The 23,236-nt window shown below is 43.2% G+C and overlaps 1 protein-coding gene across 4 annotated transcripts in view; it reads left to right on the top strand.

Annotated features, from left to right (window-relative positions):
- RP1L1 (RP1 like 1) overlaps positions 1-23,236 on the top strand; it is a 283,312-nt gene that overhangs the window by 251,572 nt on the left and 8,504 nt on the right. The gene's annotated exons all lie outside the window — the stretch shown is intronic.

The raw sequence follows: 23,236 nt of genomic DNA, 5'->3' as shown, positions 1-23,236 counted from the left end.
GCAGATAAACATTTCTAAGGTGTGTACAATATATACAGTTAGTAATGTGCTTAGTCTATTTTAGGGTTGGTTTCTCCAGAAGCCAACTAATGACTAATTTTCTGGAAAGTTTGAAGGATTTGGTCGATTTGATGTTCAGCGGCAGGGTGTTCCAGAGTTGAGGGGCAAGGACAGTGAAACTCGAGCCACCAGCTCTTTTGGAGGTGAATCTGGGCACAGTGAGGCAGAGAGTATTGGAGGATCTAGTGATTCTCGTACATAGTTTCAGAGTGAGTTTGTTGGTGAGATAGGGGGGGGCTAGGTGGTTTAGGGCTTTGTAGGTAAGGCAGAGGGTTTTTAAGTCAATTTTTTGTTGAATGAATAGCCATTTGCAAGATATTCTTATGTGGGATATGTGTTCTCTCCTGGAAATATTTAGTGCTGCTCGCAACGCATTGTTTTGTAGGATCTGAAGTTTATTGATTATAGCTTGGTTGGCACCTAGGTAGAGGCTGTTGCAGTAGTCAAGCTTCAATTGTATGAGGGCTCTGGCCAGAGTGAGGCAGCTATTCGTAGATAGAAAAGGTCTGCAGGCCCTAATTAGTTTCCCAGTGTAGGCGGTGGCTGAGGCGGTCATGTTGACTTGTTTGGAGAGGTTGGTGTTAGCGTCAAGATAGAAGCCTAAGGTTTTTAACGACTGGTATGATGTTGCCATCAATGATGAAGTTGCAATAATCAGGGCTAAGTTTCTGTAGGTTGTTGGGGGATCTGACTAGGAGGAGCTCGGTCTTCTCATCATTCAGGCAAAGGCCATGTGTGGCCATCCATGCCTGAATGATGGAGAAGATTTCGTTAATCCTAGTGGCGTCTGTATTGTAGCTGCCAGTGATGGTGAGGAGTATCTGGGTGTCATCTGCGTAGTTAGTGTAGGTGACACCCACAAGGTCCAGCTTATCAAAGAGGGGTTTTGTAAAGGGTGGGGGAGACACAGGACCCTTGTAGGACACTGCAGGTGATGGGGATGGGGGCTGCTGCAGCCGCAGATGAGAAGACCCTCGTGGTTCTGTTGGCTAAGAAGGATTGTATCCACATGACAGCAGAGGGGGAGAAGTGGGCAGCAGATGAAAAGTGGTTGCAGAATATTTTGTGGTCAACTAGGTCGAAGGCTGCTGAGAGGTGTGGGAGGAGTAGGATAGCTGCTTTGTTTTTGTCCTTGATGTCATCAATCTGACTTTTGAGGTCAACAAGGGCAGTTTCTGTTCCATGTTGAGGACGAAAGCCAGATTGACGTAGGCCTAGAAGTTGATTGGACTCTAAGTAGTCTTGAATTTGCAGGTAGGCAACTCTGTCGAGGATTTTTAGCAGGAAGGGGACCGTGGTGATAGGCCTGTAATTGGTGGGAATGGCAGGGTCAAGGGATTGTTTTTTTAGAAGAGGGAGAACCCATGACTGTTTCAGGTTGTTGGGTACAGAATTAGTTGAGAAGGATAGGTTTATTAGTTTGGATATGAAGGGGGCTAGGTCTCTCGCAGCATCTTTGATGATCTGGGCGGGGCAGCTATCCCCTTTGCAATTAGAGGGTTTGAGGGATGCTATAATTTTTTGGACTTCGGGTATAGTGACCATTTTGAATGTAAAGCCGGAAGTGTTGTTGGTCGGGGTGGATGTGCTAGTTATGAAGGCGCTGCTGTTGGAAAGTTGCAGACGTTTGTCCTCGATTTTAGTTTGAAGACCAGTGATTTTGTTGACCAGGGCACTTTGGATGCTAGTGCACCATGGCTTGTCTTTCACGCAAGTGTCGGTCGGAGGGTTGGGATTTTCTAATTCCTTCAGAATGGTGAAGAGTTCTTTAGCAGAGGATTGTGCATTGTCTATTCTAACATTGTAGGCTTCCTTTTTGGTGTGGATTATCTCTCTCTTGTAGTGGGAGGAGATGGTCATGAGGTTGGATTTGTTTTCTGCTGAGTGATTGGTTTTCCATAGGGTTTCCATCTTGGCTTTCTTTTTTCTAAGAGTTTTGAGTTCCGGTGTGTACCAAGAGTTTGAGTTCAGATGAGCTCTGGGTTTACCTTTGCGTAGCTTTAGTGGGGCAACAGCATCAATGGCATTAGTTAGGGCATCATTATAGTTGTTGACTAAGAGGTTAAGGTCAGCGGTAGCTGGGAGTGTGTTTAGGAGGGGGAGAATCAGTGGTGTGAGTGATTCCACTGATTGGACTCAGTGGTTCTCTTGGGTGCTTAGGTGCTACCTCTAAAACCGACCACCACTTTCTCTTTTTTCCTCCACTCAATCCCATGTCCTGCTCTTACCCTTTTGTCCTGGATCTTTGATCATTGTGAACTGTGCTCTCAAGATAACGCTCTCTTTTCCTCCTCCCTTCTTTTGTTGCTTCATCCTATTGATCATTTCTCCTCATTTCTCTCCAGAGTGGCTTATGATCTTCTCAACACTACTATTCTCTTATCCCTTCATGCCTCCTCCTCCCTCACCCTCGTTGCCCCATCCCCAGCATTGGCTCATTCCTCTTCTTAACTCTGCTTGCAACATAACTCTTCAAGTGCAACATAACTCTTCAAGCCCAATGCACGCAAAAGAAAACTCATACGCCTTCTGATCTTCTTACTGTCTCTTCGCTCCATTCTTCACAACCTTTTTACCACCAAAACCTGATCAATACTGTATTCCCTCATCTTCATCGTTCCTTCTCTGTTCTTAGTTCTCTCTTCAGCCCTTGCACTCCTGAACCTACTTACTCTTACTTACTAATTTGCTCTTCCTTCTCTTCCTCCTCCCCTTGGCCTTCCTCCTTCCGAGATTCCACCCATTCCACTTGCATATCTAGCCTGTCAGGGCTAGGACACCCTTTCTTGACGGTCTCATGTATTCTAGTGGGCCTGTTAATTCTGGGCTGGTCATGTAACATGCCTTTGGGCCAGTCTGCACTTGCCATGTTTGGTTGGTGAGACATATTAGTAGCTCTTGTGCCAGACAGTGCATTTGCCAGCCTGGTGTTCCTTCCTAGTGCATGGTAAGCTACCAACATGGTTTAAAGAAATCAAGGTTTAGTTAACCTAATGACTGAATTAAGGAAGCACAAATACCACTTTACGCTTAACAAGCTCTCAGTTGATTGGGAATTCTGGAACCCATACCGGCAGATTTGGAGACTGGGTGCTGAAATCTTTTCTCAGCGGTCACATCTTTGGTATAGCATTTGACTGCTTGGATGACACGATCTTCAGCAAGCAATGTGTCAATGTCTTTCTTTTTTGCTGAGCACTCCTGTGGCACCTCCCATGCCACCTGTAAGGTTTAATACTTAGCATTTGCGTCTTTACCATTTTTTGAGGTGAGTCTTTTAAGGCAATCTGGCTATTTGTTGCACCAATCAACTGCGTTGAGGAAGTGACTCAGGTAACTATAGGATAATCAGGCGTTTAAATATTAATAAAATGATAGGAAATTCAAATCCTAGACTATGCGTTATGTGTTACATATTAATTTTCCAACAACCAAACAACTGGAATAATCCCCACCTGAAAGGGAATTCAATTTACAGATCAGCAGAAAACTCTTGTTGTATTGTGTCTACATATCAAACTTTAACTAAACCCCTGATTAAGTTTTGAAAATACATATGTATTTACTTAACTGGGATAGAGTTGTTCAATTTCTCAAGCCCTTTTCCGTAAGAACTATACACAAAATAAAAATATTTGTTATGACCAACACGTGTTTCACACTATTTTTCTATAATTGTGAGATACAATAGTTGGGCCTCATTATGAGTGTGCCGTGCGGTAATAACATGCTGTTATCATCGCATACTGGCACATTACTGCACTGGCACACTCCAAATTTGTTGGTGGGGAGGCCGGATTTACCTACAGCTCCGAGCTGCTGGTTCATTTCCGGAGCCCCACCACCATAAAATGCGGGCATTTCTGGCACCAGTACTATTAGTGCTGCTAATACAAATCCCCGCATGGAGTCCTGTTGGACTCCATGGAAAGGGGAATTCCAGCACTTACCATCCCTGAAAGGGGCCCCTAGGGGACCCTGACGTTTATGGAAACAAGGCGAGTCACCACACACGCCGTTGTGTCATCTACCTTCCTTATTTGTTAACATATGTCTGCTGGCAGGATCACCGGGAATATTAGGTCCATATCACCCATGGTAAGCACGGATGATTGTAGGCAAGACTCTACTTCCTTGTAAAACACTACAGGATTCTTTCGTATATCAGGAATCGTCTGCTTTATGTTGTTCACCTCCTGTCTGGAAAAGGGTACATGCACATATTGGGCGGTGTAATGGGCTGGTGTTACCTGCGCCGCTACTTTGCCCACTGCGGGAACCTCCACTTTGGGCATAAAGGTAGGTTGGACGCCTCTCATGGGAAATGCCCCACTTACCGTTCCCCCCTTCTCTTAGATGTAACAATATTCCAAGATCCAACGATAGGGCTGTTTCTCCTGTCCCTCGCTCTAGTGCTCTTCTATATACTGCCATTATTTCGGATGGGTTGGCCTTATCGTTTTTTATATCTTTATCTAATAAATGTTCAGCCATCGACTGTAGTGCTTTTCTTTTCATGGGCATGGAATATTCATCAAAGATCTCGTGTATCTCCATTGTGGGAATACTGGGATCCGACATCCATCTAAACGCTTCTCGTATACATACTTTTAATTTGTCGCCTTTTTGCACTGACGACATTGAATGCCGTTGTTGTATATATCACTCTACAGTTTCCTTCCTATTTCTCCCGATATCCCTACTCCTGTACCCATGGGTAGCAAACATTTCGGCATAATCATTATCTAATTAATCTTTAAGTTCAAAAAGTCCATATACATGTTCTCTCACTTCTTCATCCCTCTCCCTACAGCGTGCTAATGCATTCCAATCTAACAATCGCTGTGGTGGTAATTTCCCATTTAACTGTTTCCATTTCTCCACCAAATATTCACCCATGCATTCCAACACTACCTGTCTTTCGTTGCTCCTTCTGAAGTCATACATCAAAGCCAATGCTGCCGTCCCATCATTCCCGTCTATATACATCTCTGCCTGTTGCTGCAATTCCACCTTCCCTTCTTTGCTGATTCTGCTGCGAGTTACCCTCGTGCATCCCCGTTGGTCAGACCCGCCTCTTGCCCCCATGGTTTCAACTTCAACCCCGGGAGGAACGGACGGTACCGAGTCTGTGTCTGAGGCGGGAGGTGCGGATGGGACAATGGGAGGTCTGAGCCTGTGGCTGTGGGCGGGCTTGAGCTACCGGAGGGGGAGCTTGGGCTACGGGCGGGGTCTGGGCAATAATTACTGACGTGTCTGGTCTTACTTCTGATCATGGGCCTTGTTTTGTATGGGTCAATATATTTTCTTTTAATTCATGTGCTATGTGTAATTCCCGTTGTGGATATATTTTTTCTATATTCAACTGGTCTCGCCTACCTGCCCTTCTTAGACTCTCAGTCCACTCCTCCTCTTCTTTCTCATCCGCTACTTCACCTTTCGATTTATGCCTGCGCGCATGCTTCGCTCTGCTTTTAAATCGGAGCATTGCTTCCTTTCTCCAGTATTTAATAGTCTCAAATGCTGCAGGATGCGCTTTCTTTCTTATCAACACCCTTTCCAGGTTGTCTATCCTCGCTATCTCAAAACTACCATTAATCGGCCACTTATGGTCTTGTTGCTTTCTGGTTTGCCTATGCCAAGTCTCACAGAATATTATCGCACCCACTCCATACTTCACATACATCTCATACTCCGGCGTTCCCCCAGGTGGTACAATTTGGCCATCTTCCGAAGATTGTCTACCACAGCGGAAAAACCCTGATAAGGTGGATAATACCCCAGGCATGTTTCAACCTTCCCCCTGGTTAATCAACCTTACCTAGGGCGTTTGATTTTGCAAAGTCAACTCTCAACCAATATCAGGATTACTTTGAATCGGGGAATGACTCACTTGATAAATCAAGTTGTCTGTATACTGACGCACCAAAGGACGTCGTGTCTGCATTTCTTGGCTTCCGCCTCATTTCGGGACCCTCGCCTCCTTGTTCTCTATCCAGGCACGTCGATCAGGGATCAGATGTGTGCAGATCTGCAAAGGAGTCTCATCACTTTTACAGGGCGCCCCAAACACCTCTTGATCCCGGCTCGATCGTCCCGTCCTCGCCGTTCTCCGCCTTACTCAATTACAACGTTATGCGATGGAACAAGTGGGGGAGGGTCCCTATTCGGGCGCCATCTTGAAAGGGGCCCCTAGGGGACCCTGACATCTATGGAAACAAGGTGAGTCACCACACACGATAGATACGCCAGACACGAGGTTGTATTCCCAAAGCTAGGGTTTATTGCAAAGCAAAAGTCTCAGTTGGCCAACTCGGTCTCACGCCCCACGACGTGTATCTCTACACCTCGAGGGACGCAAGAGAGTCAATTATGTGCATCAGTTACATATATACAAAACGCATATCAAACAATAAGCTATGACATGTTTAACACCCCCCTTTTATTGGGTTTCTTTGAACTTGGTGTGATGATGCACATCTCCGACAACTATGACATCTTCAAACATCTATTCTAGTAACAATTTGCAATTTGTGAGTGCGAAGGCATCTTTCAGTTGTTGAATAGAACACAGCGCTTCTGTTCTTGGAAGCGAGCTTCATACGGGGGGAAGAGTTGCATTCCGGACCTTGCTATCTATTAGGTGCTATTCATGTCCTGGGAGCCGACACGCTCTAGCGGCCGTAAGAAGAGCATAATTCAAGCCTTTAGCTGTATTATTCTAACATATTCTACCATATAACGAGACTGGCTGGCAGCTGCGAAATGATTAAATGCCCTACAGCTCTGCTTCAAGGCTACATTCGGGAGGGAGCCGGGCATTCTTCCTGGCGCTGCCTACGTTTGTGTTTCAATGAACTTTTATTATCCTCCCGGCCCTGCAGCCTTGCCCTTTTTACATACAGACAACAATGTTTTACAGTCGAGCAGTGTAAGCGGAAAATATACTGCGAAGCAATAGGACAGAAAGCAATGAGCAATGGTTATAAAACAAAATGGCGATTCTTGTTACATCAAAATGACCGTTCATTGGCAAACTCGAAAACCTATATTCTGTTATATCGTGCATGAGACGGTTGGCCCACGGCCACCAAAATACATTTGTGGTCTCAAAGTAGAGGTATCCATTTTTCTAGACTGACATCCCTTGTAATCTGCTGATGATTCCGGCAGACTAAGTGCCGGTAACGGTATTACCGTTCGGTGGTATCTCATCGAATTTACCAGCAGGATACCTATCATGAGGCCAAATATGTACGCCTCTTTTTGCTTACCAATTTTGTGCACTATTTCATTTTTGCAAGTGATAAATGACATCATAAAATAATATGAGCAAAGCGAAATCAAAGTAGAGGAATGAGAGGAAAATGACCAAAAATAAGGTCAGTTAATTCACTGAAATACATATTCACTTATACCATAATTCGTATTTGATAAATGTTTAAAGTATGTTGTTGCTTGAGTCAGTGGGCCTCATTACGAGTTTGGAGGTAGCCATGGAGCTATGAGCTATTAGCTCCCTGGCTGCCTCCAAACTGGGCTCCATTACCGGGTTCCTGCAATGGGGACTTACCAGGTCATTCCGACATAGGAGGACCCGGTAAGCCCTCTTTGCAGGAACCATTCCCCATTCCCATTTACGCCCCCATAGGGCTCAATGGGAATGGGGAGGGAGGTAACAACGGGCACATTACAAGTGTCCCGTTGTTATCTATCTCGTCCCCTTGCGGGACCCGGAAAAGACGTCTGGTTTTACCAGACGTCTGATCCGGGTCCCGCAAAGGGAAACTCGCAATCAGTGCTCCCGTAATGAAGGGAGCCGGTCTCGTACTGGCCCCCTTCATTATGGGAGAGCAAGGGTCGTAATGAGGCCCCGTGTCTTCACGGTACCCAAATCACACATAATAAATGGTACCTTATTGTTGCTGAATCTAACAACTTTATCTTGATGAGCATATATTAATTGACATTTCATGAATTATTATTTTTCGTCCCTTACAATTCACATTGTCAGCATGTCATGTCAACCTACATAATTAATAATACTTTGAATTATTGAGAACCTCTTACTGATCTTCATCAGTGTAAAACCAAAATGAATTCCACAATCTACTTACTTATTTCCGAGAAGATACATATTTGTATGTTAAAAACTAGTGTATTCTTTGATTTCTTTTAAGTATTGAAAGAGTAGCTGTTATAGTCCATATTAGCATAAGATCTTCAGATAAATCACGTTGTATTAAAATTAATAAAACGTCTCTGAGGAACAAGAGAAACAAGTTCATAGTGGTTTGAAAATATTGTCTTCCATTATAGTATGTAGTTAGAGCTTGGCATCTCTGTAGGTGCTGCATGGGGTCGGCCACGTGTTTAATGTCATTCTCCGACACTGGCAACATTATTTTGATTGGTTCCTATCATAGACATAAACAACGGACTAAAGCAAAAGTCAGCTCATTGAAGTTATATCAAAATTGCCATCTTGTACTTGGTACTGTTTAAATATATTTGACATAATGTTGATGCTTCTTTATTCTATCCATAATTCAACTCATAGTAATATTGTCTTTATTATAAACTGCTCGACAAACATAACTATCTTTAACTCATTATTTAAATAATGTAAAATTCAAATAACACATCTTCCAATCAGCTGTCCATATTAAATAATGATTTATTTTTCTATAATATCTGACCTTTTTTTAATAGTAATACTTTTTATAGCATGGTTTGAACTCAATTTAAGATCTTTTGTCTGTGAATTAGTTCATACAATTTCTTTGATTATTATTTGTTGGTGTTCTTCTTTTAGGTCTTGGCTCACAAGTAACTGTACAGTTCATGATCTTTTTTCAACTCATATTCAGGTTGTGTTTGTTCTTTTTGTTTCGTTGTTGCCAAATTAATACATAGTGCATAGAGAAAGATTTGATTTTTCAATCATTTTTATCAATATTTTAGTTCCGGATTATCCTATAGAAATCTGTATCACTTCTTCAACATTTTTCATTAGGACCTCCAAGAAGGACAGGAAAGGAGACAAAACCAACCAAGACAACTTGAGGATACGACTAACAATAGGGTCAAAAGTACACCAGTCCTAAGGACATTTCCGAAGATATAATTCCAAAGAGGGGTTTATAAATCATTTGCCAGAATAGAGCAAGGTTCAGAAAATCCACTTGCAAAGAAACCAGGGTCTCAACTCTGCAAAGGTTCAGTGTTTAGTAGCCAGGAATGACAGCCAGGCTAACAGTTCAGGAAGGTCCAGGTTAACACAGCCAAAGGTAGTACAATACAAACTGGAATGAATTGAAGCAAAACTGACCTGCAGCCAAAGTACCACATACACAATAGACTAGCCACTTGCCAATAAGGGAACCTAAGAACAGCTGAGGAGAGACGCTGAGGTCAAAGAGCAAAGAAAACCAACAGTAAACAGACCGAACCCTACAGCCTATTGCAAACAACCAGACCTTGTTGAGAAGCATTCAGTTTCAATGAATGCTGGTTTTTACAAGCACATTTCACAGAGAGCAGGAGCACCAGAGCATCATGGGCGTGCATCACATACATATATTCATTCATCAATTTCACCCAAAGAGCAAAATTTGCCATTTCTTACATTTGTTTACCGCAATTTAATTCTTTCCCCAAAATTGCATTTATTTCCCCACATTTCTTAACATTATTTTTGCCCGAAATGTCAGTCTTTTAGATGGCTGTGAACGATTCTGTCCCCCTATTTGCCTTTAAGTTCAGACAGAAAATGAAATTTCAGGCAAAAAATGTTGGGAAAAAAGTACCTAAAAATGGCTAATTGGGAAAATATCTGCTCCACCAGCGAAGTGAAATTGAAGGTGAATTGTACCAATTCGTTTCACCAGTAATTTTGCCCATCCCAAGTAATGACAAGAGTCCACATGATTCTGAATCTACGGCTCCTGCAGTTATTAACCATTTTGATGTCCCATAATACTCCATGGGGACATGCTATTTTACTGCATGCAGTCATATTCCATTCGTTAATGTTAATGTTAAAGGATATTTGTACCGCACACTATCACCACCGGAGTGGTCCCCTGGCGCTCTGGCGGCTCTGAAAAGGGGGGATGTGGGGGTTTAGTTAGTGGGAATAAGCTGGAAAAGTGCAAGAGAGCAGTGATGTGCTGTTTGCAGCCTCAGCCCGGTGGGTCCGTTGGCTGGGCTTGGGGTGTTTTACGGTGTGTAGTCGGCGTGTGCTGTTGTGCAAGTCTATGTGTGGTTTGTTTTGTTGTTGCAATGTAGTGAAGTTTGTGCGGATTGCTGTATTTAGGCTTGTGGTTGTATTTGTTAGAGTTTGAGAGGTGTATGCGGAGGGCCGAAGTTGTTAGTGCATTATTAAGTTGGCATTGCTGTCCTTGCAATTGTGTCAAGGTGTGATACCCGCTATCATTCACTATTCCATCCAGGTGTGGAACTCGTCATCCCTCACAGTTTCATTCTAGTGTATCACATGCTGACATTCATAACCCTGTCTAGAAGTGACGGAAGTTAGAATTAAGGGCGACATCTAAGTGTGGCACATGCTAACATTCACAATCCTGTCTAGATGCGACGGAGGCTAAAGTTAAGGATGACATCTAAGTGTGGCATTTTCTAACATTCATATTTCTATCTAGATGCGATGAGGGCTAAAATTAAGGATGACATCTAAGTGTGGCACATGCTAACCTTCATATTCTATCTAGATGCAATGAGGGCTAAAGTTAAGGATGAAATCTAAGTGCGGCACATGCTAACATTTATATTTCTATCTAGATGCGATGAGCGCTTAACTTAAGGATGAAATCTAAGTGTGGCACATGCTAACCTTCAAATTCTATCTAGATGCGATGAGGGCTAAAATTAAGGATGACATCTAAGGGTGGCACATGCTAACCTTCATATTCTATCTAGATGCAATGAGGGCTAAAGTTAAGGATGACATCTAAGTGTGGCACATGCTAACATTCACATTTCTATCTAGATGTGATGGAAGCTAAAGTTAAGGATGACGTCTAAGTGTGTCACATGCTAACATTCAGTTTCCAATTCTACAGTCCCCCCTTCGTTATCCCCACCCTCCTGGTGATCCATAACAGGGCATGGTGCACATAATAACACTGATCATGTTTGCTTTAACCTTGATGCCCATTAAAAAATGTAATTCCAGAGACAGATACATAATCAGACTGGCGGCAGCCACACAGGCCAGTCTAGCCATATAACAAAACTTATGGTTGCTTTCACCTTGATAGCCAGTAAAAATGCCATTCTACTGTTACAGTAAGGAAACATGACCTGACTTTTATTATGTGGCTAGACTTGCCTTCTTTGCTGCAGCCACTTTTCATGTTTGTTTTACCTTTGATGCCCAGTAAGAAAACATAACTAGACTGCCTGTAGCAATGTAGGCCAGTCTAGCCACATAATAATATTCATCATGTTTGCTTAAAATGCCAAGCCATAGGCAGAAAACATAACCAGACTGCCCGCAGCAATGCAGACCAGTCTGACTACGTAACCACGCGTATCATGTTTGCTTTAATCCCGATGCCCAGTACAAAATGCTATGCCATAGGCAGAGCATGTTGTAACCAGACCTTTTTCTTCTATGCAGTGATGTCTAGAAATGCAACAACACTTATCATGTTTGCTTTTACCTTGATAACCAGTGAAAGATGCCATGCAACAGTAAGAAAATTAACCAGACTGACTGTAGCAATGTAGGCCAGTCTAGCCACATCATAACACTTATCATATTTGCTTTAACCTTGATGACCTGTGGAAAATGTCAATCCAGATGCAGAAAACATAACCATATTGACTGCTGCAATGACAACCAGTCTAGCCAGCAACAAAACCTATCGTGTTTGCTTTAACCTCAATGCCCAGTAAAAAAAGCCATGCAACAGTAAGAAAATGAACCAGACTGGCTATTGCAGTGTAGGCCAGTCTAGCCACATAATGACACTTATGTTTGCTTTTACCTTGATGACTAGTGGAAAATATTATGCCAGATGCAGAAAACATAACCAGACTGGTTTCAGCAACGTAGGCCAGTCTAGCCACATAACAACACTTATCATGTTTGCATTAACCTTGATGCCCAGTAACAAATACCCATCCATAGGCAGAAAATGTAACCAGACTGGCTGCAGCAACAGCCAGTCTAGCAACATAACAACACTTATCATGTTGGACTACCATGATATATTAAAATTCGAAATGACTGAGGGAGAAATAACATATTAAAGTGTGCCACCACCTGACCATCCCTCTGCGACGCTGGTTCTCTTCACACGCATAGAAGGGAACCGCGCCGGCAGGGGTTCTTTGCTTTTTTTTTCTGCAACTTTACTTGTCCCCTGCTTTCCTTTTTATGGAAGCGGGGGACTACCCTGCAACCCCCAAAGTCCCGGAATGTCAATCAATGGGGTCGGGGGAAAACCCTGCAACTCCCGCTCCACTTGATCAACATTTTTTCCATTCGTTATTTTTTCAAATGCCATATTCAGCATTTTCTCCCATTCGTTTTTACCCCCAGATATTTGCACGTATTCCTATCATGTTTGCTTTATCCTTGATTCTCAGTAAACAATGCCATGCCATAGGCAGAAAATGTAACCAAACTGGTTGCACCAATGCAGTCCACTTTAGCCATGTAACAACAGTAATCATGTCTGCTTTAACCTTGATGCTCAGTAAAAGAAATGCCATGCCGTAGGCAGAAAATATAACAAGATGGCTGCAGCAATGTAAGGCCAGGCTAGCTACATAACTACACTTATTATGTTTGCTTTAATCTTGATGCCCAGCAAAAAATGCCATGCTAGAAGTAGAAAGCATAAACAGATTGGCTGCAACAATGTAGGCAGTCTAGCCACATAATAACACAATGTTTGCTTGAACTGTGATGCCCAGTAAAAAATAGCCCCCACCCACCGCAGCCACCATATCACAGGACAGCTCCCCAGCACATATGCAACCAATCACATTCATTCTTTCAGCATTCATAAACATTCGCTTGCGCATGCATAAACATTCACAGCATTCATAACACTTTCACCTCCATGCTCATAACATACATTCTCTTACTTAAATGTGCACACAACATACTCTTACATTAACACACGTACCCAAACAACATACACTCATTCCTACAAACACAGCCCCGAACGCACTCACCTACACATTCTTTTTCTTTCCTGCAACCCCGGTCCAGAATCCACTCTGCCACCATCAGGAGGACAGGACCCCACAACAGCTCTCCTGCTCTCTGGCTCCCGTGCTACATGAACCAGGTCAAAGACACACTTAAAGCTCTTTCTCCTGCAAGTGCTCATCCGACTGAGCATGCCTTTATCATATTTAACTATGTTTTCATTTAAAGAGCATTTTCCTGCCCATTCCTTCACCCCTTTCCACATGCACCCTCAACCATGGATCTCCCTAGCCATCCAACATCTGAGGACAAACATGCATAATTGCTTACACCCGAGGCACACAAATAGATCCCCTTGCTCCTCAATACCTTCAAAGACTGTACTAACTCTTGCTACCATTCTTGATACAGAAAATCCAATCACTATATTAATCCCTTTGCATTGCTCTACTCACACCCTCAAAAACTATTCTTGACCTGCAAGACCATCCTTGTCCTCTATAGACAGCATGTGTTTTGGAATGCTATTTGTCAGGGTGTAATAGCTTGAGCTATTTTGATTTTTGTAACACAACATAATGGTGATAATTCTGTCTCAGAAAATTAGCTCTGCTAATCAGGCCTCACTTCAGTGAATGCTCCATGCTAAAAGGTTTAGTGCACATGTGTTCTCTATGTTAGACCTGGTCTACTGCACGCCTTCAACTTCAATGCAGTTTGGCAACATGGCAGCCACGGATTAACATGTACAATCCTCGCAAACAATCTGCAGCAACTAAATTCTTCTTTAGTAGTAATGGAAAGCCACTTTAAAAAGTGCTCCAGCTTAAAAGTGTGAACCCATTCTTGATTGCCAAATCTACTTATTCGTGAGGTTATGGCTACTTCAAGAAGGGGTGACAACTTCAGGAAGTTTTTACTACTTCAGGAAGTTGTGACTACTTCGGGAAGTTTTTACTACTTCAGGAAGTTGTGACTACTTCAGGAAGTTTTTACTACTTCAGGAAGTTGTGACTACTTCAGGAAGTTTTTACTACTTCAGGAAGTTGTGACTACTTCGGGAAGTTTTTACTACTTCAGGAAGTTGTGACTACTTCAGGAAGTTTTTACTACTTCAGGAAGTTGTGACTACTTCAGGAAGGTGCCCTCCAAAGCATTGATCTCTGGCTTGTACAGAACCAAATGTCGCACTTTTAATTTTGGGAATAAAAATGGCCATCCCTTTGAAATTAAACAAGCGCTTGTCAGTATATAAACGTAGATCCCCAAGGCCAGGTGGTAGATAATGAATACATATCAGCCACATCTGTTTAGATGTGGTAACCTGTGCAAATATACATTTATACTGGCACACCCCTTTATGATGTCATTTTATTGCCACACTGGGTTACAATGACTCTTTCAACTATCAGATCTGCTGATTTTCACCCAAACCATTTGGGTCTAGCCCTAGAGACCGATTTTGTTCTGTCTGAGAAGGGGTGCTACCTTCCTAGTAGGGTTAGCTGAGAACCAGCTTTTCAAAAGCAAGCCTTGCAGGTCAATGGAAAGGTCAAACCAGGGAGTTAATTGTTGAAGTCTCTTTGATATAAGACTGACAGACAGGAGGGAGGAGTTAGAGAAGCCTAGGAGAGACGTTCAGTCCGGACAAGGGTCACACCATCTTGGTAACTCTTAGGCCACTCACACTTCCTGTGTCCCCTGTCCCCACTTCCTCCGGTCAAAGCACTCTGGGATTGACTTCCGCAGGACAAAATCCTTGTCGCAGCTGCCAGCAATGGAACCTTACAGAAGTCATAACATGGACCAATCTTTCATGGCAATTGAACAATATAAGGGGGCGAGAGAGCTCACCTTGATTGAATCATATTTGGATCATAAAAAGAACATGGTTTTACCTGGATGTTTATTGGGTGCAGGCTGCCCAGAGTTCTCTGCCTTAGAAGTGAATATAAAGAATTCCAAGGATGGAGTACGCTCCTCTCATCACCCTCTTCAGAGGACAATTTGATGTAACCTGTTTCTTGGATAATGCCTGCCTGCAGCGGAGACTATTCGTAACCAGGACCCTGCCTACTGGAGGTGGCAGCCTCTGCAAAGGCTCTCTGGCAACCGCCCTGACTGGGATGATCAAAAGAAGGAGTCACCTTTCCTGAGAGACCCTGGACAAGGCCTCTTATCACACTAAGGACCTGCTGCTTGCAAAGTCAGCTATTGACTGGAACACCTGCACCCTGGTCCCTGCCACTAGAAGAGATGGTCGTGCAAGTACTCCCTGACAATGTTCCTATCTGGGAAGGGCAGAAGATAGAATCCTTTTTTCTCAGAGACCCAGGGAATGGTCTCGCAGAACTCTAAGGAGCACACAAAGGTATTTAACAAGGGGTTCTGTCCCACTGGCCTTATTCAAAGAGTCTTAATAACAATTAAGTTCCCACTCTATACCCTTTTAAGACATGAACTTTGAACTCGAAAATTGCTGCAAAGATAATTGCCTGAATACCCCTTTCATCATACCAAGAGAACCCCTTTCACCCAAACATCTGCTTATTCTGTGTATTCATTTACAGGGGTGGTTTCTTAGTTTTTATTTTATTTGTTTGTATTTTAGTTTAAATAAGGACTCTTATTTTGTATAGAACCTTGATTTGACATTATTTTATTTTTGTACCTCAGTACTATTGTTATCTGGATGCGTCTTTGCTAGCTCACACCCCTTCTTAAGGGAATTCTTAAGGGAATAGCCTGCTACCAGCCCATGTTTCCGTAAGAGGCGAAAGAGGTGCACCATTCGGGGTGTGCCCGTTTTACCTTTATGACAGAGATCACCACTGGTTTAGTAGAGTGTCATTATTAGTAGGAGTTCAGAAACCACTACTCATCCCTGTGCTTCTGCAGAGCACTAGTCATTTTGTCACACTAGTGGCCAGCGGCTGGATCTAGCACAGACTGTGCCTACAGCAAAGTTAACCACAACTATACAGGCAACATTAGAAACCCAGCTAGGTAATTTCGCAGCTATGGACTTGAGCATGGATTATGTGAAGGGCTTGAAATCCAGCACCCTTAATGATCTTTGTCAGGAAAGGAGACTCCCCCATGGCAGCAGAGTTAGTAAACCAGAAATGCTGAAAGCCTCTAAATTCTAGAGGGGAGTGTGGCGGTGGATGGGAACAGCCACAGTGATAGCGATTCCAGCCATTATTCCTAAACGGCAGGTAGTGTGATATCCCAAAGATCCAGAGTTTTCAGTTAGAGCCCAAGGTTTACTTAGTTCCCAAGTCTCCTCCAAGTCCCATGGTCATCTTACTGGGGCTGAGCTAGTGACTTGAAAGCTCCTTCTAGAATTAAGGAAAGGAGCCTCAGCAGAGCAAAAGTGGAAATAGCAGGTGCAGATACAGAGGGTTTGAGTGATGCTGGAGCTGCACAAGTTACAGCTCGAAGAACAGAGGGAGTTCCATGCACACAACTCTGGGGAGTGAAGAGTTCCAAGCCATGGCCCCCAGGGTAAGCCGAGGCACCACATACACAATGACGTATGAGGTGGGAAGCAACATTTTTGATTGGTCTAAGCCACTGGAGTTAGTCTTCCAGCACCAGTATGTGGATGAGGCATTGTGTGGTGATGCCCTGAGCTGCTTACCAACACAACGCACTGATGCCATCATTCACTTGGCTACCAAAGAGAGGACCATTTATTCCAAAAGGAAGACGGCAATGCTCAAAAGGTTGTGTAAGACCCCAGAGGAATACCTCAGGAGTTTTAGAGAACACACAAAAATGTGCAATCAAACTTTGAGGAGTTTGCACATTTGTATCCCAAGGATCTTAGTTGGAGTTTTACTGGCAACAAAGTTGGCACATGTGAAGGAAGGTTTTATTTGGTTGTATAGGAGCATATTTTGAAAAATTGAGAAGCAGAGTTGCACCAGCATCTAGTGGACAAGTCTATAGCAGACCCCAGGCAGCATTCTATGGCTCATGAAAGGTCAGTGAGTAGTCACATCCAAAAGAAGGCCCAAGCAAGCATAACCACATGAGACGGAAATGCTTCTGACAAAAGCCAAAACAAGGAGGGTGAGGACAAAAGTCCTTAATCATCTCCTAAAAAAGGTCCTCGACATTTGAAGGGTCCATGGCTCGTCACCCATCACAGAAAAGAGGGGTTATGGTACCTATAACACTGGGTTGATGTCATGAATAGCTGGGTGCACTCCTTTTGGGCCTCATGGTCCTTGTCACAACGGACTTAAACAACTATACCTCCAATATGGCCGTACAACGCATTCCCTTCTCGCTCCATGCGTTGGACGTAACCCTTCTCTATTTCTAGACCACGCCTTCCGCGGCTCCGCGCGTCTCAATGCTACAGCGATTAGCGGCCAGACGTGTGCTCCATAGCTCGCGGTTCTTCTCCTTTCCACTCCGCTATCCCTTCCTCGAACCCCCGCCCCCTTCTTCTTCCTCCTGGATTCTAGTTTTAGCAAACTTACCTTGCCTCCTGGATTCCTGGATTCGACCTCCCAGAAAACTGAACGCATTCTGGATTTGGCAGAGACACCGGCCGCCTTCTTCAAAACCCGATCCATCCGAAAGAAGGCAGCCTCCAAGAACACCTGTAAAGAACGGATTGAGGTGAGAAGGGGGGAACTCCTTGACAGTTGATTGATTACATTTTCATAGAGCGTTACATTGCCCTTAGGTCTCAAAGCTATTGAACAAATAAAACAAAAACAGATAAGTGACCACAACAAGAAATCCACGGATGTCAAGGGAGAAGTATATCAGACCATTTATAGTAACTAATCAGGAGTTTTATTAAAGGGGTTTTAAGGCCCCTTTTAAAGTCTGTAAGGGAAGTTTGTTGCCAAAGCTCAGGTGAGAGTTTGTTCCACATGGTGGGCGCCTGACTGTCAAACATGGTACCTCCAAAGCTTTTGAGTTTAAATCTCGGCTGAGATCATTTCGATGGATCACAAGATCATAGAGAACAACCTGGGACAAAGGTGGCGAGATGATTTGTCAAATACTATGGCGCCACTCCATTGCAACATTTCAACGTAATAGAAAGTACTTTGTGTGTGATCCGATGTTTAACCGGGAGCCAGTGTAAAACTCGTCTAGCCTCTGTCACATGCTGCTTTCTAGAAGGGCCACAAACACAGGCATCCTCAACAACATGAAGATGTTGTCTGTGTGGGACCTGACCCATAAATAGGGAGATCTACCCTGTAAGGGCAAAACCAAACAGGCCATAGACAGTGCTGGTCTCATGGAAGATGGTATAGTCAGTGTGGGCTTTGTGAGGGGTCAGAAATGTGAGGCGGACAACTTTCATAAAATGCCATTTTATTAACTCAAAATGGAGTTTGGCAAATGCATTACTGTCCCTACCCTGACAAGGATTTCCCTGCCTATCAAAATAAACTAAATGAAACACTCGAACAAAAGGAAGCTGTGCCTCACACTTGTTAATACAGTGAACTTAACAAGGTCTAGTGAGCCAATTCAAATATAACAGAAATAACAGTTATGTTGAAAAACCTGATAACTGTTTCTTCTTGTAACATGGGTGAAATCCCTTTCCCCAGATTCAAACAGGTGTTTCAATGAACAGTAAAAAATTAGGAAGGTTCCGCCTTGCAACACATTTTTAATGATAAAGGTTTTTCTTGCTTCAAAAAGTCTCTCCATTGGACCTTGACCAACAGTTGACAATATTTAGCAAGTCTTTATCTCCCTACTTGTAGCAGAGAGCTGAACACAACTACTTCTAGAAAATAAAAATATTTCCACAGTTTGTATCAACAAAATACTTTTTGTCAGGATGATTCCACAAGAGTTCATAGTATAGTTGCATTAGCAGTAATGATTTGTCAGGGTGATTCCACAACAGTTCACAATATCTTTAGCAGTCTTGCCACTTAATCTTCTTCACAGTCTTTAATCACAACACAGTACTTTAATGACGTCTACCTGGTCCACTCACCTGCCAGGTCTGCCACTAAAATGTCCCTTTCCTGGTATACTCACCTGCCAGGACCAATGAAACCTCTAGCACTACTGAAAGTACTTAGGTGATAAGGTATACTTCAAACAACTTAACAGAGTCTTCTGATTTTCCACAACATCATTTTTGTCTACTTCTTCTGGGAAGACATGAAGCACATTGGTGCTGTTTGTTCCCTATTGTGATTGCCACATGCAATGCAGGTTATGCTCCTCTCTTCATAAATACTTTCTATCAGGAAGGCAGTCTTGTTTCCCACTTTTATATTAACCAACTCCTGATAATGGCATTTACTCCAACTCGCTCTTCTTTGGTTTGGATGATGCTTGTTTACATCTTTTAAAATTCTTGCTTCTTTGTCACTCTGTAAATATGGTTTACAAACAATGTGTTTCTTAATTGACCTCTCCTGACTTTGGAAATGTTGGTTCTTATAAACTTGCCTCGGTTTTGTCCACGTTTGATTCTGGCAATGAGTCTGGCCTTTTCACGTATAATGATAACTTTCTTGTTTGTTCCCAAAGTTCTTATTCTGTCACTTCAGATGCTTTACCTCAGTTCGGTATTCAAAAGTATTATTATTCTGTCACTTCAGGTTCTTTACATCAGTTTGGTATTCAAAAGCATTATTAGTCTGCCACTTCAGGTTCTATACATCAGTTTGGCATTCAAATGTATTATTATTCTTCCAGTTCGGGTTGTTTACATCAGTTCAGTATTCAAAATCATTATTTGTGGCCAGCGGTGATCACGGAGCATTCCGGGGTCACATACTAGTGGTGAACTCACCGGCTATAGCATACGCGTTCCCTCACTTCGCTGCATCCAGGTCTGCTGCCTTCCCTTCTACACTCCGCCCGGCAAACTACTTCTTTCTGTTTCCCACTGCCCACGCCAGTTGAGAATGGAGTGTTCCTCGCTCCACGGATACTCCGGTGCTCGCCTGCCACCGGCCTCCGGTTCACAATGGTGAAAGCTTCTATACTTCAGGCTTCCTGACACGCAACATCTGCATTTACATTCCTCAGGGGGAAAGCTTTCCCGAACAATGATTCCTGCTGCGCAACCTTTGCATACAGGATCTTTGAAGGTAGAGACCCTCTCAGAGCCGGCTTTCGATCTGCAAATCACGGCACCTCTGGCGTCTCTAGTCTCCTTCAACTTCAACTGCAACGTGGAGTACAACAATCACTCCACCTCCTACTACTGCTCTCTATGGCCTGCATCTGAGGGCGTAATTAGTACAATTAGACTGCATCTTGCAGTCCAGTGGATCTGCATCCCTCTTCTTCATCCCAGTACTTTGGGCATTGTGGGACTTGAAGTCCCCAATCTGCAAATTACCTTTTCTATTTTGAATGTTGTTTTCAAATGTACTACTTTCATTTCTATCCATCAAGGCATCCCCTAAAGAGGTTTCATAAGGACTTAATGAATAGTTCTGATTTACAGAGGAATACAAATGTTCTGAATCTGAAAGGTTAATGTTTTGATATTGGCATTTAACATTCTCCTGTTGATCACAGAAGCTTTCACCCCCATAAAGATGGATGTCTTTGTGAGAGCGGGACTTACTCTGAATAAATGAGTGATTATTCCAGTTTTCAGCACCATCAAAACAATTATCTTTAGGAAAGAAAGTCTCCCTCCGACAACAAGCCATTACATATTCTGGCATTACAGAAATGTCTTCCTCTGAGGAAGACCAATACTGCATCTCATCCTGTCCCCTTTGGACCCTTCTACTCCCATGTGATCCTCTCGGCTAATGCCACCCCCAGGGTCAGGATCAGGTAACGGCTGCTTTTCCCTGGACAACTGGGAGGAGACTTTAGGTAGGGTCTTTGTGAGGACTCTGCAGGATACATCGCAGCTTCTAGTGAAAGACGTCCCTCTGGGCCAGGAAGTGTCTGAAAGTTCCCTCTTCACTGAGTGGAAACGGTACCTGGTCCCTAGAGGAGGCCCCAGTTCCCGTTAATACCCAGATATATTTAGATTTTGTATTCATAAATGGAAAAATACTTGTGCGCTGCATGACAGATGGCTGCCAGTATCACATCTGTCACAAAAGAATGGGTGAAGGATGAGCAATAAATCAAAGGCCCAGATTGTAGTGTTAGATGGTTTGATGGCCTTAGCCAATTTCCGATGGCAATGGTAAGCTTTAGGCAGAGAGTCAAAACTGCTTTCTGGCAGTGAATGAATCCATGCCAATAGAATGTCTGTTATGAAAGAACCTTCCTGAGGTCACTAAAGTAAAACCTCTGTGAGCAGCTGGAGAAGAGATACTTGAGTCCTCAAACTCTTCCAGGCCATCACATCCACTGACACCACAGCCAGACTCAACCTCCTGTCTGAGCCTACTTTTTGTTCTTACCCTCTGCTCTTTTGCTAATCTCAATAAGGTGCTCAACTTTGTGATATGCACCGTCAATGACATACACAGATTCACCACCATTGCTTCACACCATGACCACGTTGGGTGGCCCTCTATGCAAAATTGAAATTTCTCTAAGTTCCTGCTACTCACCTTTAAATTCATCCATGGTCTAGCTCACTGCATCTCACTGCACTGCCCTCCTCAGCCTCAATGCTCCTCATCTCTCTGCAACTTATCAGACCCCTGCCTTACCTGCACCTGTTCCCGCTTTTCCCATTCTCTCTACTCCCTCTTTACTATCTTCCCCAATCCACTGGGTTGCTGCACCTAAACCCGTCAGAGTTTACTCTTTGATGGAACTGTTCAAATCGACACTCAAGCTCCATTTGCCTACGAGGGAAAAGTCCCCACTTACCCATTGTATTACCTGAACTGACTACTTAACCCACCTGTGCTTGCTTTTGGTTGGACTACTCTTTGTTAACTATATTGATGTGATACTTAGCTCTTAATGTTATAAATATGTATGTTTTGTCATACTCTCTATATCCCCTGTTTATGTTCCCCCTTTAAACCTTCAACTGGTCCAACTCATTAAAACCAACATTTGCTTTTCGTAAAGGCACCTTGCCCGATGACATACTCCACCCTCTGTTGTTGCTCACTTCGTAAGTCATTTGTGTTAGAAATAACACTGTCATCAAAGAATAAAAAAAAGACATACAAATAGAAAATGTAAGCAGCCACAGGAGCAGAGCATATCCACGCCACCATCCATTACTAAGCCAGGGCCCAACAAGAACCCAACTGTAAACTACAGGACAAACCGCATCAAACCACCCAGGATCCCACAGGGGGAAAGAAACCACATAGCATAGCCTTGAAAAAGACCCACGGGTCGAAACACGTGTCGGCTGACCCTAATTGGGACCAAGAGTCCACACTATCAAAACAAAAAGATAAATTGAAAATCTTGCACCTAGCACAAAACGCCAAAACTGCGTGGAAAACACAATTTTTTCATCCAAAAACAATTGTGAGGTATCCAGGAAAACCCCCTTTATGCAGCCAACCAACGAGGTGTGGGCTTCAACTCAACAACCTATCCTGTGACCTTGCAACAAAACAAGAGAAACAGCACAATCAAAAACAGAGCTCAGCAAGGTTGATTCCAAACCTAGGGCACCAGTATAGTTGTGAAAATAGAGATATCGTTTAAAATGAATGAAGATAGTAAGCACGTATATTATTTTAATGTTTTGATAAAAATGCAAATTCTGTCATTTGAATGTATTCCACAAATGTGTTTTTGATTTAGAAGAATGGCTTAAATTCTTTATGCCCAGACAGCTCAATGCAGTACCCTGTCTTGTGCACTGCAATATTTCTATCGGTCAAGGTATACTTTCAAATCAGGGGCTTGAGAAACACACCGTACATTCATACCTCCTCCCAATCCTTATCTCCACTCCTTACTTGCTCTAACCGATACTGTTCGTGAAATGGAGCGGTTCTTGTGCCCTGATGTATTTTATGATTCTTATATTAAAGAAGAAGCCAGGTTACTTTCAACTTCTTCATTTGTAGTTGAGATATT

Source organism: Ambystoma mexicanum, chromosome 4p (assembly GCF_040938575.1).
Source record: "Ambystoma mexicanum isolate Mex_15411 chromosome 4p, UKY_AmexF1_1, whole genome shotgun sequence".
Lineage (NCBI taxonomy): Eukaryota > Metazoa > Chordata > Amphibia > Caudata > Ambystomatidae > Ambystoma > Ambystoma mexicanum.
Note: the sequence above shows the minus strand (reverse complement) of the source record. Positions and strands in the feature narration are given on the sequence as shown.